This window comes from Papio anubis, chromosome 5 (genome assembly GCF_008728515.1).
Source record: "Papio anubis isolate 15944 chromosome 5, Panubis1.0, whole genome shotgun sequence".
Taxonomy (NCBI): domain Eukaryota; kingdom Metazoa; phylum Chordata; class Mammalia; order Primates; family Cercopithecidae; genus Papio; species Papio anubis.
This window is the reverse complement of record NC_044980.1, coordinates 48,332,808-48,345,432: the sequence shown is the minus strand read 5'-3', so window position 1 is coordinate 48,345,432 and position 12,625 is coordinate 48,332,808.

The following is a 12,625-nucleotide window of genomic DNA, read 5'->3' as shown; positions in this document are numbered from 1 at the left end:
TAGTTCTGCTTTGATCTTGATTATTTCCTTTCTTGTGCTGGGTTTGGGTTTGGTTTGTTCTTGTTTCTCTAGTTCCTCAAGGTGTGACCTTAGATTTTCTGTTTGTGCTCTTTCAGACATTTTGATGTAGGCATTTAGGGCTATGAACATTTGTCTTAGCACCACCTTTGCTGTATCCCAGAGATTTTGATAAATTGTGTCATTATTGTCATTCAGTTTGAAGAATTTTTAAATTTCCATTTTGATTTCATTTTTGACCCAATACTCATTCAGAAGCAGGTTATTTAATTTCCATGTATTTGCATAGTTTTGAAGATTCCTTTTGGAGTTGATTTCCAGTTTTATTCCACTGTGGTGTGAAAGACTGCTTGACATAATTTCAATTTTCTTAAATTTACTGAGGCTCATTTTATGGCCTATCATATGGTCTATCTTGGAGAAAGCTCCATGTGCTGTTGAATCAAATGTGTATTCTGTGGTTGTTAGATGAGAGGTTCTGTATATATCTGTTAAGTTCATGTATTCTAAGGTATAATTTAAATCCATTATTTCTTTGTTGACTTTCTGTCTTGATGACCTGTCTCGTGCTTTCAGTGGAGTATTGAAGTCTCCTACTATTATTGTGTTGCTGTTTATCTAATTTCTTAGGTCTATTAGTAATTGTTTTGTAAATTAGAGAGCTCCAGTGTTAGGTTCATATATGTTTAGGATTGTGATATTTTCCTGTTGGACAAGGCCTTTTACCATTATATACTGTCCCTCTTTGCCTCTTTTAACTGCTGTTGTTTTAAAATTTGTTTCGTCTGACAAAAGGATAGCTATCCCTCCTTTCTTTGGGTATCTATTTGCATGAAATGCCTTTTTCCACCCGTTTACTTTAAGCTTTAAGCTTATGTGAGTCCTTATGTGTTAGTTGAGTCTCCTGAAGGCAGCAGATAGTTGCTTGGTGAGTTCTTATCCATTCTGTAGTTCTGTATCTTTTAAGTGGAGCATTTAGGCCATTTACATTCAATGTTAGTATTGAAATTGTGAGGTACCATTGCTTTCATTGTGCTTTTTGTTGCCTGTGTACTTCAGTTTTTTGTTTTTGCTTTTTAACTTATATTTTTGTTTTATAGGTCCTGTGTGATTTATGCTTTAAAGAGGTTCCGTTTTGATGTGTTTCCAGGATTTGTTTCAAGATTTAGAGCTCCTTTACACAGTTCTCGTGGTGGTGGTTTGGTAATGGTGAATTCTCTCGGCATTTGTCTGAAAATGACTGTATCTTTCCTTTATATACGATACTTAGTTTTGCTGGATTCAAAATTCTTAGCTGATAATTGTTTTGTTTGAGGAAGCTGAAGATAGATCCCCAATCCCTTCTAGCTTGTAGGGTTTCTGCTGAGAAATCTGCTGTTAATCTGATAGGTTTTCCTTTAACGATACCTGATGCTTCTGTCTCACAGCTTTTAAGATTCTTTCCTTTGTCTTGACTTTGGATAACCTGATGACAATGTGCCTAGGTGAAGATCTTCTTGCAATGAATTCCCCAGGTGTTCTTTGTGCTTCTTGTATTTGGATGTCTCGGTCTCTCGCAAGGCTGGGGAAGTTTTCCTCAATTATTCCCCCAAATATGTTTTCTGGACTTTTAGAATTACTTTCATCCTCAGGTACACTGATTACTCTTACGTTTGGTTGTTTAACATAATCTCAGCCTTCTTGGAGGCTTTGTTCATATTTTCTTATTCTTTTTTCTTTGTCTTTGTTGGATTGGGTTAATTCAAAGACCTTGTCTTTGAGCTCTGAATTTTTACTTATTCAATTCTATTGCTGAGACTTCCCAGAGCATTCTGCATTTCTAAAAGTGGGTCCGAAGTTTCCTGAGTTTATTATTGTTTTTTCTTTAAGCTGTTTCCATGAGTATTTCTCCCTTTACTTCTTGTATCCTTTTTTGGGGGGGTTTCCTTGCATTGGGCTTCACTTTTCTCTTGTCCCTCCCTGATTAACTTAATAACTAACTTCCTGAATTCTTTTTCAGGTAAATCAGGAATTTCTTCTTTGTTTGGATCCTTTTCTGGTGAACTAGTGTGATTTTTTGCGGGGGGTGTTGAAGAGCCTTGTTTTGTCATTTTGCCAGGGTTGGTTTTCTGGTTCTTTTTCATTGGGGTAGGCTCTGTCAGAGGGAAGGTCTAGGGCTGAAGTCTGTTGTTCAGATTCTTTTGTCCCATGGGCTCTTCCATTGATGTAGTATTCTCCCCTTTTTCCTATGGATGTGGCTTCCTGTGAGCTGAACTGCAGTGTTTATTGTCTTTCTTCTGGGTCTAGTCACCCAGTGAATCTACGTGGCTCTAGGCTGGTACTGAGGATTTTCTGCACAGAGTCCTATGATGTAAGCTGTCTATGGGTTTCTGAACTGTGGATACCAGTGCCTGTTCCAGTGCAGATGGCGGAGGGTGCAGTGGACTCCATGAGGGTCCTTAGCTTTGGTGGTTTAATGCTCTATTTTTGTGCTGGTTGGCCTCCTGCCAGGAGGTTTGTGCTTCCCAGAAAGCATCAGCTATAGTAGTTATGGAGAGGGACCAGTGGTGGGCAGGGCCCTGGAACTCCCAAGATTATATGCCCTTTGTCTTCCACTACCAGGGTGGATTGGGAGGCACCATCAGGTGGGGACAGGGCTAGGCATGTCTGAGCTCAGACTCACCTTGGGTGGGTCTCGCTGCAGCTGCTGTGGTGAGTGGGGGTGAGATTTCCAGGTCACTGGAGTTGTGTACCTAGGAGGATTATGGCTGCCTCTGCTGAGTCATGCAGGTTGTCAGGAAAGTGGGGGAAAGCTGGCCGTCAAAAGCGTCACTTAGTTTCCATGCAAACTGAAGGGCCACCCTCACTCCCACCATGCCCTCAACCCTGCCTGCTAAAAGCCCCAAGTCTGTTTCCAGGCAGACTTTGAATATATTATCCCATTCTGCAGGTTTGGTCAGTTTCTGTTGAGAAATCTGCTTAGAGTCTTATGGGGATTTTGACTGCATGAAATGAATTGCTTTTCTCTTATTGCTTTCAAAATTCCCTCTGTCATCAACTTTATTTGTTTGTTTATTTATTTATTTATTTATTTTTGAGATGGAGTCTTATTCTGTCACCCAGGCTAGAGTGCAATAGTGTGATCTTGGTTCACTGTAGCCTCCACCTCCCAGGTTCAAGTGATTCTACTGCCTTGGCCTCCTGAATAGCTGGGATTACAGGTGCATGCCATAACACCTGGCTAATTTTTGTATCTTTAGTAGAGATGGGGTTTTGCCATTTTGGCCAGGCTGGTCTCGAAATCCTGACCTCAAGTGATCTGTATGCCTCAGCCTCCTGAAGTGTTGGGATTACAGGCATGAGCCACTGACTTTTGACAATTTGTTTATAAAATGTCATGTTGAAAACTTCTTTATGATGAGTCTATTTGTAGTTCTTTTGGCTTCATAAATCTAACTGTTCATAACCCTCCCCAAATTTGGTAATCTTTTGTCATTATTTTTAAAAATAACCTTTCTATTCCTTTATCTTTCTTTGCTCCTTTTGAGGATCCCACTGTGGATATGTTGGTCAATTGATGGTGTTTCGTAAGTTCCATAGGCTTTCTTCATTGTTTTTCATTCTTTTTTACTTTGTTCCTCGACTGAATAATTTCAAATGACTTGAATTTAGTTAGCTGATTCTTTCTTCTGCTTGGTCAATTCTGCTGTTGAAACTGTTGTATTTTTTAGTTGAGTCATTGTATTCCGCAGCTTCAGAGTTTCTGTTTGGTTCTTTTTTATTATTTATATTTCTTTGTTAAAAATTTTTTTTCATGTATTGTTTTCTTGATTTCTATAGTTGCTTATCTGTGTTCTCTTATAGCTCGCTGAACTTTTTTTGTTATACCTTTTTCTACAATTCAAACTTTATTCATTAAATCAAAAAATTAAAGAAGGAAAAATTACATTAAATCTTAGAATAAAATAATTGATTATACATGCAAAATAGCATAATTAAAAAATTCATAGTAAAAGGAAAAAATTCTGTAAATATGCTAATCAACGAAAACATTAGAAATATTTCAATAAAGGTAAAGTTAAAATAGGGAGTGGACTGGCCTCTCACAATTCACTGCCGTGTGAGATGTCTGGAAGAGAAACAAGGAAGAGAAAAAAAAAACAGGAAAGAAGCTGATTCAAACAATCTGAATTGTAGTTATTCACAGAAGACATGGATGTAAACTAGAAAAGCAGGATAATCTATTTTAACTTTCAGAACATGAACTGGTAGAATAACAACATACAGAAAATTGGGTAAGTGCATGGTCAAAATACTACTCTTCAGCAGTAGTAGGGGAAAAACAACAGGAATAACAACAGCATAACATAGACAATCAACATCTATCTTGACTAGCAAATGTACCAAAAAATATATTTTCTTTTTTTTCATTTTACCTAGTTCTTTTATGGCCTTTTATTATACTTTAAGTTCTGGGACACCTATGCAGAACATGAAGGTGCCACAGTGGTTTGCTGCACCCATCAACCTGTCATCTACATTAGGTATTTCTCCTAATGCTATCTCTCCCCTAGTCCCTCACCCCCTGACAGGCCCTGCTGTGTGATGTTCCCCTCCCTGTGTCCATGTGTTCTCATTGTTCAACTCCCACATATGGGTGAGAACACGTGGTGTTTGGTTTTCTGTTTCTGTGTTAGTTTGCTGAGAATAATGGTTTCCAGCTTCATCCATGTCCCTGCAAAGGACATGAACTCATCCTTTTATATGGCTGCATAGTATTCCATGGTGCATATGTGCCATATTTTCTTTATTCAGTCTATCATTGACAGGCATTTGGGTCAGTTCCAAGTCTTTGCTGTTGTGAATAGTGCCACAGTAAACATACATGTGCATGTGTCTTTATAGTAGAATGATTTATAATCCTTTGGGTATATTCCCAGTAATGGGATTGTTGGATCAAATGGTATTTCTGGTTCCAGATCCTTAAGGAAACACCACATTGTCTTCCATAATGGTTGAACTAATTTACACTCCCACCAACAGTGTAAAAGTATTCCTATTTCTCCACATCCTGTCCAGCGTCTGTTGTTTCCTGACTTTTAAATGATCACCATTCTAATGGGCCTGAGATGGTATCTCATTGTGGTTTTGATTTGCATTTCTCTAAGGGACTAGTGATGATGAGCACTGTTTCATATGTTGGCCGCATAAATGTCTTCTTTTGAAAAGGGTCTGTTCATACCCTTCGTCCACTTTCCAATGACAAAAACCACATAATTATCCCAATAGATGAAGAATAGGCCTTCAATAAAATTCAACACCCCCTTCATACTAAGAACTCTCAATAAACTAGGTATTGATGGAACGTATCATAAAATGATAAGGGTTATTTATGACAAACCCACAGCCAATATCACACTGCATGGGCAAAAGCTGGAAGCATTCCCTTTGAAAACTGGCACAAGGATGCCCTCTCTCACCACTCCTATTCAACATAGTATTGGAGGTTCTGGCCACAGCAATCAGGCAAGAGAAAGAAACAAAGGGTATTCAAATAGAAAAAGAGGAAGTCAAATTGTCTGTGTTTGCAGATGACATGATTTTATATTTAGAAAACCCCATCGTCTCAGCCCAAAATCTCCTTAAGCTGATAAGCAACTTCAGCAAAGTCTCAGGATACAAAATCAATGTACAAAAATCACAAGCATTCTTATGCACCAATCATAGACAGAGACTCAAATCATGAGTGAACTCCCATTCACAATTGATACAAAGAGAATAAAATACCTGGGAATACAACTTACAAGGGATGTGAAGGATCTCTTCAAGGAGAACTACAAATCACTGCTCAAGGAAATAAGAGAATACACAAACAAATGGAAAAATATTCCATGATCACGGATAGGAAGAATCAATATCATGAAAATGATCATACTGCCCAAACTAATTTACAGATTCAATATTACCAATGACTTTCTTCACAGAATTGGAAAAAACTACTTTGAAGTTCGTATGGAACCAAAAAAGAGCCTGCATAGCCAAGACAATCCTAAGCAAAGAGAACAAAGCTGGAGGCATCATGCTACCTGACTTCAAACTATACTATAAGGCTACAGTAACCAAAACAGTGTAGTACTGGTACCAAAGCAGATATACAGACCAATGGAACAGAACAGAGGCCTTAGAAATAACGCAACACATCTACAACCATCTGACCTTTGACAAACCTGACAAAAACAAGCAATGGAGAAGGATTCCCTATTTAGTAAATGGTATTGAGAAAACTGGCTAGCCATATGCAGAAAACTGAAACTGGACCCCTTCCTTACCTTACACCTTATACAAAAATTAACTCAAGATGGATTAAAGACTTAAACGTAAGACTTAAAACCATAAAAACCCTAGAATAAAACCTAGGCAATACCATTCAGGACATACGCATGGGCAAGGACTTCATGACTAAAACACCAAAAGCAATTGCAACAAAAGCCAAAATTGACAAATAGGATCTAATTAAACTAAAGAGCTTCTGCACAGCAAAAGAAACTATCAGCAGAGTGAACAGACAGCCTACAGGATGGGAGAAACTTTTTGCAATCTACCCATCTGACAAAGGGCTAATATCCAGAATCTACAAGGAACTTAAATAAATGTACAAGAATAAAAGCTCACTGAACTTCTTTAACATGATTATTTTGAATTATTTTTCAGGTAATGCATAGATTTTCATTTATTTGGGGTCAACCACTGGAGATTTATTTTGTCTCTGGTGGTATCACGTTTCCTTGATTTTGTATGTATGTTTCTTGAAATTTGCACTGCTGTCTTGGCATTTGAAGTAGTCACTTCCTCTAGTCTTTACTGACTGGCTTCAGGAGAGAAATATCTTTGCCAGTCAGCCCAGCTAGAATCTAGGGGTTTCTCATACCTTTTATCTGGATGTGCTTACTCCACTACTCCTTTGTTTTCTCTTGAAGGGGGCATCTTAGGATTGTGTGCTTTCTCTCAATATTCGCAAATCTAATAGGGTGCTGAAAGTCTCCTGCTTATGTATCATAGGACAGTGCCTTTGAATGTTTAAGGTTTTGTGCTTTTTTCCAACTAAGCAGAGTTGAGTTATCAACTTATATCCATGTGAATTCTGTGGAGAAATGCATGCAGTGGTTATGGGGAGAAAGAAAGTGGTGCCCAGTGCTGGGGGCACTTGTTGGCTAGTTAGCAGGAGGTGGTCTCCCAGTAAGGTGTCTAAGAGCTTGTGGTTAAGCTCTTAGGTCCATGTGTCTGTTAATAGAACCTGTGCTGATTCTTGAGATCTGCATGCTGGTTGCTATGGTCCCTTTTCACTGCTCCTAGTTGTCTTCAGATGATTTAGCTATGTTGATCTCAGTGTTCTGGGTAGGCAAGGCAGAAGAAGTGGGTCTCTTGGACAGTGTCTCATAAGACTAAGGAATTTGGGCACTTATTTCACTCTCTTTCCCAAGAAAGAAATTGTAGATTAAAGGGGTCTCTGTTGGCAGAGTTGTGCTACCTGAAGGAGGGGTAATGCACGTAAAGTGAAACTGTTCTTTTTACCTTCTATGCATCTATACTGGGATTTTGTGGCTCCACTAGGGTGATGGAACCTCTGAGCCGGACTATCTGCATCACATAAACATATTCTTATTCATGGGTAGGTTGTTAAAATCAGTGTTTCTGTGGGGGCTTGAAGACAGGAACCTCCTATTCTACCACCTTCTAGATGTCACTTCTTTGTTTTAAACAATGTCCCTGCTTTTTTCATGTTCTATTGCTAATAAAGTTAACCCTGTCAGGCAGGGTCAAGGAGCTGCCACTCTTACATCATGCTATATCCATCCTGGACAGACCTGTCACAACACAAGGCAGAGCCATGAGAGTAGGAATGGGAGCTGCTGCTCTTTCCAACCTGCTGCAGCCTCTCCTGGAGTGACACCTGTGTGCTAGGTCTGGAACTGCTGAGGGTGGATGGTAGCTACCAGTCCTCATGGCCTGCCCACCTGCATAGTATAGAATTTCTGCAACATGGAGATGGAGAAGATAGGAGCAACCCCTGGCATGAATGACACAGACCCATACTTTTCTTACTGAGATGCAGCAGATTTTCTAGAGCAGATGTTTCTCAATTTGTTATATACCCTGTTGTCAGTTTCTAGAGACTTTATTTTTTATTATTAATTAATTTATGTATTCATCCAATTTTATCACTTTCTTTGAGAAGAGGATCTGTTAACTTTCTCATATAGGCATTTCAGAAGTCCTGCTTCCTAATGAAATCTTGCCTATAATGATTGCAAATTGCTGATTTTCCAATTCTAGCATTCTTTCTATATTTACCACTCAGCATCTGGCATTTTATAAGCAAGAGCCCTCACCTCTTCCCCATTCTTTATCTCTATTTATTATCAGTATAGAATCATGAGTTCCTATTTTTCACCCCAATGGTTTATGTTTTGTTACTGTACAGAAATTTTTCTGCTTAATTTTTTCAGATTTGACAAGTGGCAGTCCCTTTAATTTGGATCCTGTGTTCTTGTTCATTATCTTTTTGTAATGTGTTCTTGCTTTCTAGAATATCAAGATGTTCTAGACTCATCTCATATTACCCTGCCCTAGCCTTAAACTCAGTCATTTTTCTGAGAAGCTCTAGTTCATTTCAGGGAGAGATGATATTACAGACCAATATCTTGATGCTAATTGTGCTATAGTTATACTGAAGTGTCTTTGTTCTTGCTCTTAAGTGGACAAAATTAGGAAACTTATGTATATGTAAATATACAAGTATACAGATACACATATACATACTTTAGAAATGGGTTTACGTTTATACCTCCAATTCCAATTCACCCCACAAAAGTTCTTTCTTTCCTTTCCACATTCCATATTAGTTTGTCCCTTCTTCTTCTGTAAAAAATCTGGATCTCAACAATATCAATACATTTATTCATTTGTTCAATCTTATAATACATCCAAATTTGTTTCAGAATTTTGTTGCCCATACCACTATATTTTAAAGTGCTACCAAAAAGAATTAAGGATTCCCTTGAAATTCTCTCCCACTATCCCACCCAATCCAAGACTGGGTAAAAAGTCAAATAGTGGGTACAGAGTAACTTGGATAAATTCATTCTTTTTTTCCTCTTCATTGTGGCTTTGATATTCATTTAAAATACATGTGGGATCATTTGGTCCAGTTTGCTTTACATTTTACGACTTCTTTTTTTTCTTCTCACTCCTATTGATTTAATTTTTTAAAAACATAGAACATTAGCATGCTTCCGAGAATCAAAATAATACTAAAAGATATATTTGGAGAGGTGTCACTCACTCCCATATCCCTTCTGCATGTTTTTGTCCCATCCCTTTAGTAGGTAAAGAGTTTCATTGTTTCCGGTTTTGTCTTTTTGTTACACAAAAGGCAACATTAATATGTATGTATGTATGTATATATACACATACACACACACATCTGTGTCTCTGTGTGTAAGTATATGTGTGTATATATACTGTATACGTGAATATATTATATACATATACTGTGTATGTGTGTGTGTATATATATATAACATCTTGTACTTGTTCTTTCAGTAAACAATGTCTTCTAGAAATCATGCCATATCAGTTCATATGAAATTTTTTCTCATTCTTTTTTAAAAGCATCTATATAATACCCAGTTGTGTGGATGTTCCATAGTTTATTCATACAACTTCTTATGCTTAGATATTTAAGTCATTTCTAACATTTTTCAGTTACATTACTGCTGTAATCAGTTTATATATTTTGTATTTCTGTATTTTTATATTTTCTGGAGGTGTATTTTAATATGTGTTGGAGTTGTATCTTAAAGATAAATTCTTACAAGTATTATTATAAATTCCTACAGGTATAAGTCTAAGATAGTTGTTATCATTTAGCATTCTCATCAACAATGTACAAGAGTGCCCGTTTCTCTGTAGCCTAAACAACAAAGTATATCATCAAGCTTTTAAACTTTTGCCTGTCAGCTGAGAGAAAAGTAAAATTTCGGGACAATTTTAAATAGCGTTTTTCTTTATTATGATTACAATTACATCTTTACCTACATTTAAGGGCCATTTTTATGCCTCTTCCTGAGAATCATCTATTCGTGACTTTGACTCTTTTTCCATAAGATTTTTTGGTCTCTCTCTCTCACCAGTTCTTAAAAGTCCTTAGGTACATTAGAAATCAGCTATTGAACTACAATCTATGTTGCAAATATTTCCCCCCAGGTTATTTGCTTTTTAACTTTGATTATGGTTTATCATCTCAAATATTTATGTTTTTATGAGGTCAAATGTATTATTTCTTTTATTACATCTGCATTTCGAGTCAGTTAAAAAGCCTTGAATTATAAGTAAAAAGCCTTTTTACTTATAATTTTTTTACTGAGGCTATAGAAAAATTCACTCATGGTTTCTTCTAGAACGTACATAATTCCTGCCTTCCTTCCTCCCTCCTTCACTCCATCTCTCCTTCCCTTCCTTCTTATTTAGATCTCTGATCCATTTGGAGTTTATCCTTGTGCATGGTATGAGGAATGGCTCAAATTTTATCTTTTTCAGTTGTCCTAACACCACTTATTAAAAAGATAATCTTTGTCCCAAGCACTAAGAGAGATTACTTCCACCACATATTAATTTTTATATGTAGGTAGTTGTATTAGTCCATTCTCACACTGCTATAAAGAAATCCTGAGACTGGGTAATTTATAAAGAAAAGAGGTTTAATTGGCTCACAGTTCTTAAGGCTATACAGGAAGCATGTGGCTTCCGCTTCTGGGGAGGTTTCAGGAAACTTAGAATGATGGCAGGAGGTGAAGGCGGAGCAGGCACATCTTACGTGACTGGAGCAGGAAGAGAGATGGGAGATGCTAAACACTTCTAAACAACTAGATCTTATGAGAATTCACTCACTAGAACAGCACTAGGGGGATGGCGCCACACTATTAGAAACACCCCCATGGTCCAATCACCGCCCACCAAGCCCCACCTCCAGCATTGGTGATTACATTTCAATGTGAGATTTGGGTAGGGGCACAGATCTAAACCATGTCATTCTGCCCCAGTGTCTCCAAAATCTCATGATTTTCTCACATTTTAAAATACAATCATGCTTTCCCAGTAGTCCCCCAAAGCCTTAACTTATTCCAGCATTAACTCAAAAGTCCATAGTCCAAAATATCATATGGCACAAGAGCAGTCCCTTCTGTCTATGAGCCTGTAAAATAAAAAAACAAGTTGGTATCTTCCAAGATACAATGGTTGTATAGGCATTGGGTAAATACTGCTGTTCCAAAAGGGAGAAATCAAAAGAAATGGGCTACAGGCCCTATGCAAGTCCAAAACCCAGCAGGGCAGTCATTAAATCTTAAAGCTCTAAATAATCTCTTTTGACTCCATGTCTCACATCTAGGACACACTGATGCAACAGGTGTGCTCCCAGGGCCTTGGGCAGCCCTGCCCTATGGCTTTTGCAGGAGTCAGTCCCCACAGCTCCTGACATGGGTTGGTGTCGAATGCTTGTGGCTTTTCCAGACCCACGGTGCAAGCTGTTGGTGGCTCTATAACATTCTGGGATCTAGAAGATGGTAGTCCTCTTCTCACAGCTCCACTAAGTAGTACCCCAGTGGGGACTCTGTGTGGGGGTTCCAACCCCACATTTCTTCTCCACAGTGTCCTAGTAGAGGTTCTCCATGAGGGCCCTGTCCCTGCAGCCAGTTTCTGCCTCAACATCCAAGCTTTTCCATATATCCTCTGAAATCTAGGTGGAGGCTCCCAAGCCTCAACTCTTGTACTCTGTGCACCTGCCAGCTTAACACCATGTGGAAGCCACCAAGACTTATGGCTTGCACCCTCTGAAGCAGCGGCCTAAACTGTACCTGTGCCCTGTTGAGCCATGGCTGAAACTAGAGTGGCCAGGATGTGGGAGCAGTGTCCTGAAGCTGCACAGGGCAGTGGCCTATGAAACCATTCTTCCCTCTAGGCCTCCAGGCCTGTAATAGGAGGGGCTGCCTCAAAGGCAGGCTTTGAGGCCTTTCCTCATTGTCTTGGCTATCAGTACTTGCCTTCTCTTTGCTTATGTAAATTTATGCAGCCAGTTTGATTTCCTCCCCAGAAAATAAATTTTTCTTTTTTACCACATGGCCAGTCTGCAAATTTTCCAAACTTTCAAGCTCTGTTTCCCTTTTAAATGTAAATTCCAATTTCAGATCATTTCTTTGCTTATACCTATAAGTGTAGGTTGTTAGAAGCAGCCAAGCCAAATCTTGAACACTTTGCTGCTTAGAATTTTCTTCTGCCAGGTACTCTAAATTATCACTCTCAAGTTCAAATTTCTGCAGATTCCTAGATCAGGGGCACAATGCCACCAGGTTCTTTGCTAACACATAACAAAAGTGACCTTTGCTCCAGTTCAAATACGTCCCTTATCTCCATCTGAGACCTCCTCAGCCTGGACTTCACTGTCCATATCACTACCAGCATTTTGGTCACAACAATTTAACAAGTCTTTAGGTAGTTCAAAACATTCCCTCATCTTCCTGTCTTCTTTTGAGCCCTCCACATTCTTCCATCCTCTGCCAGTTACCCAATT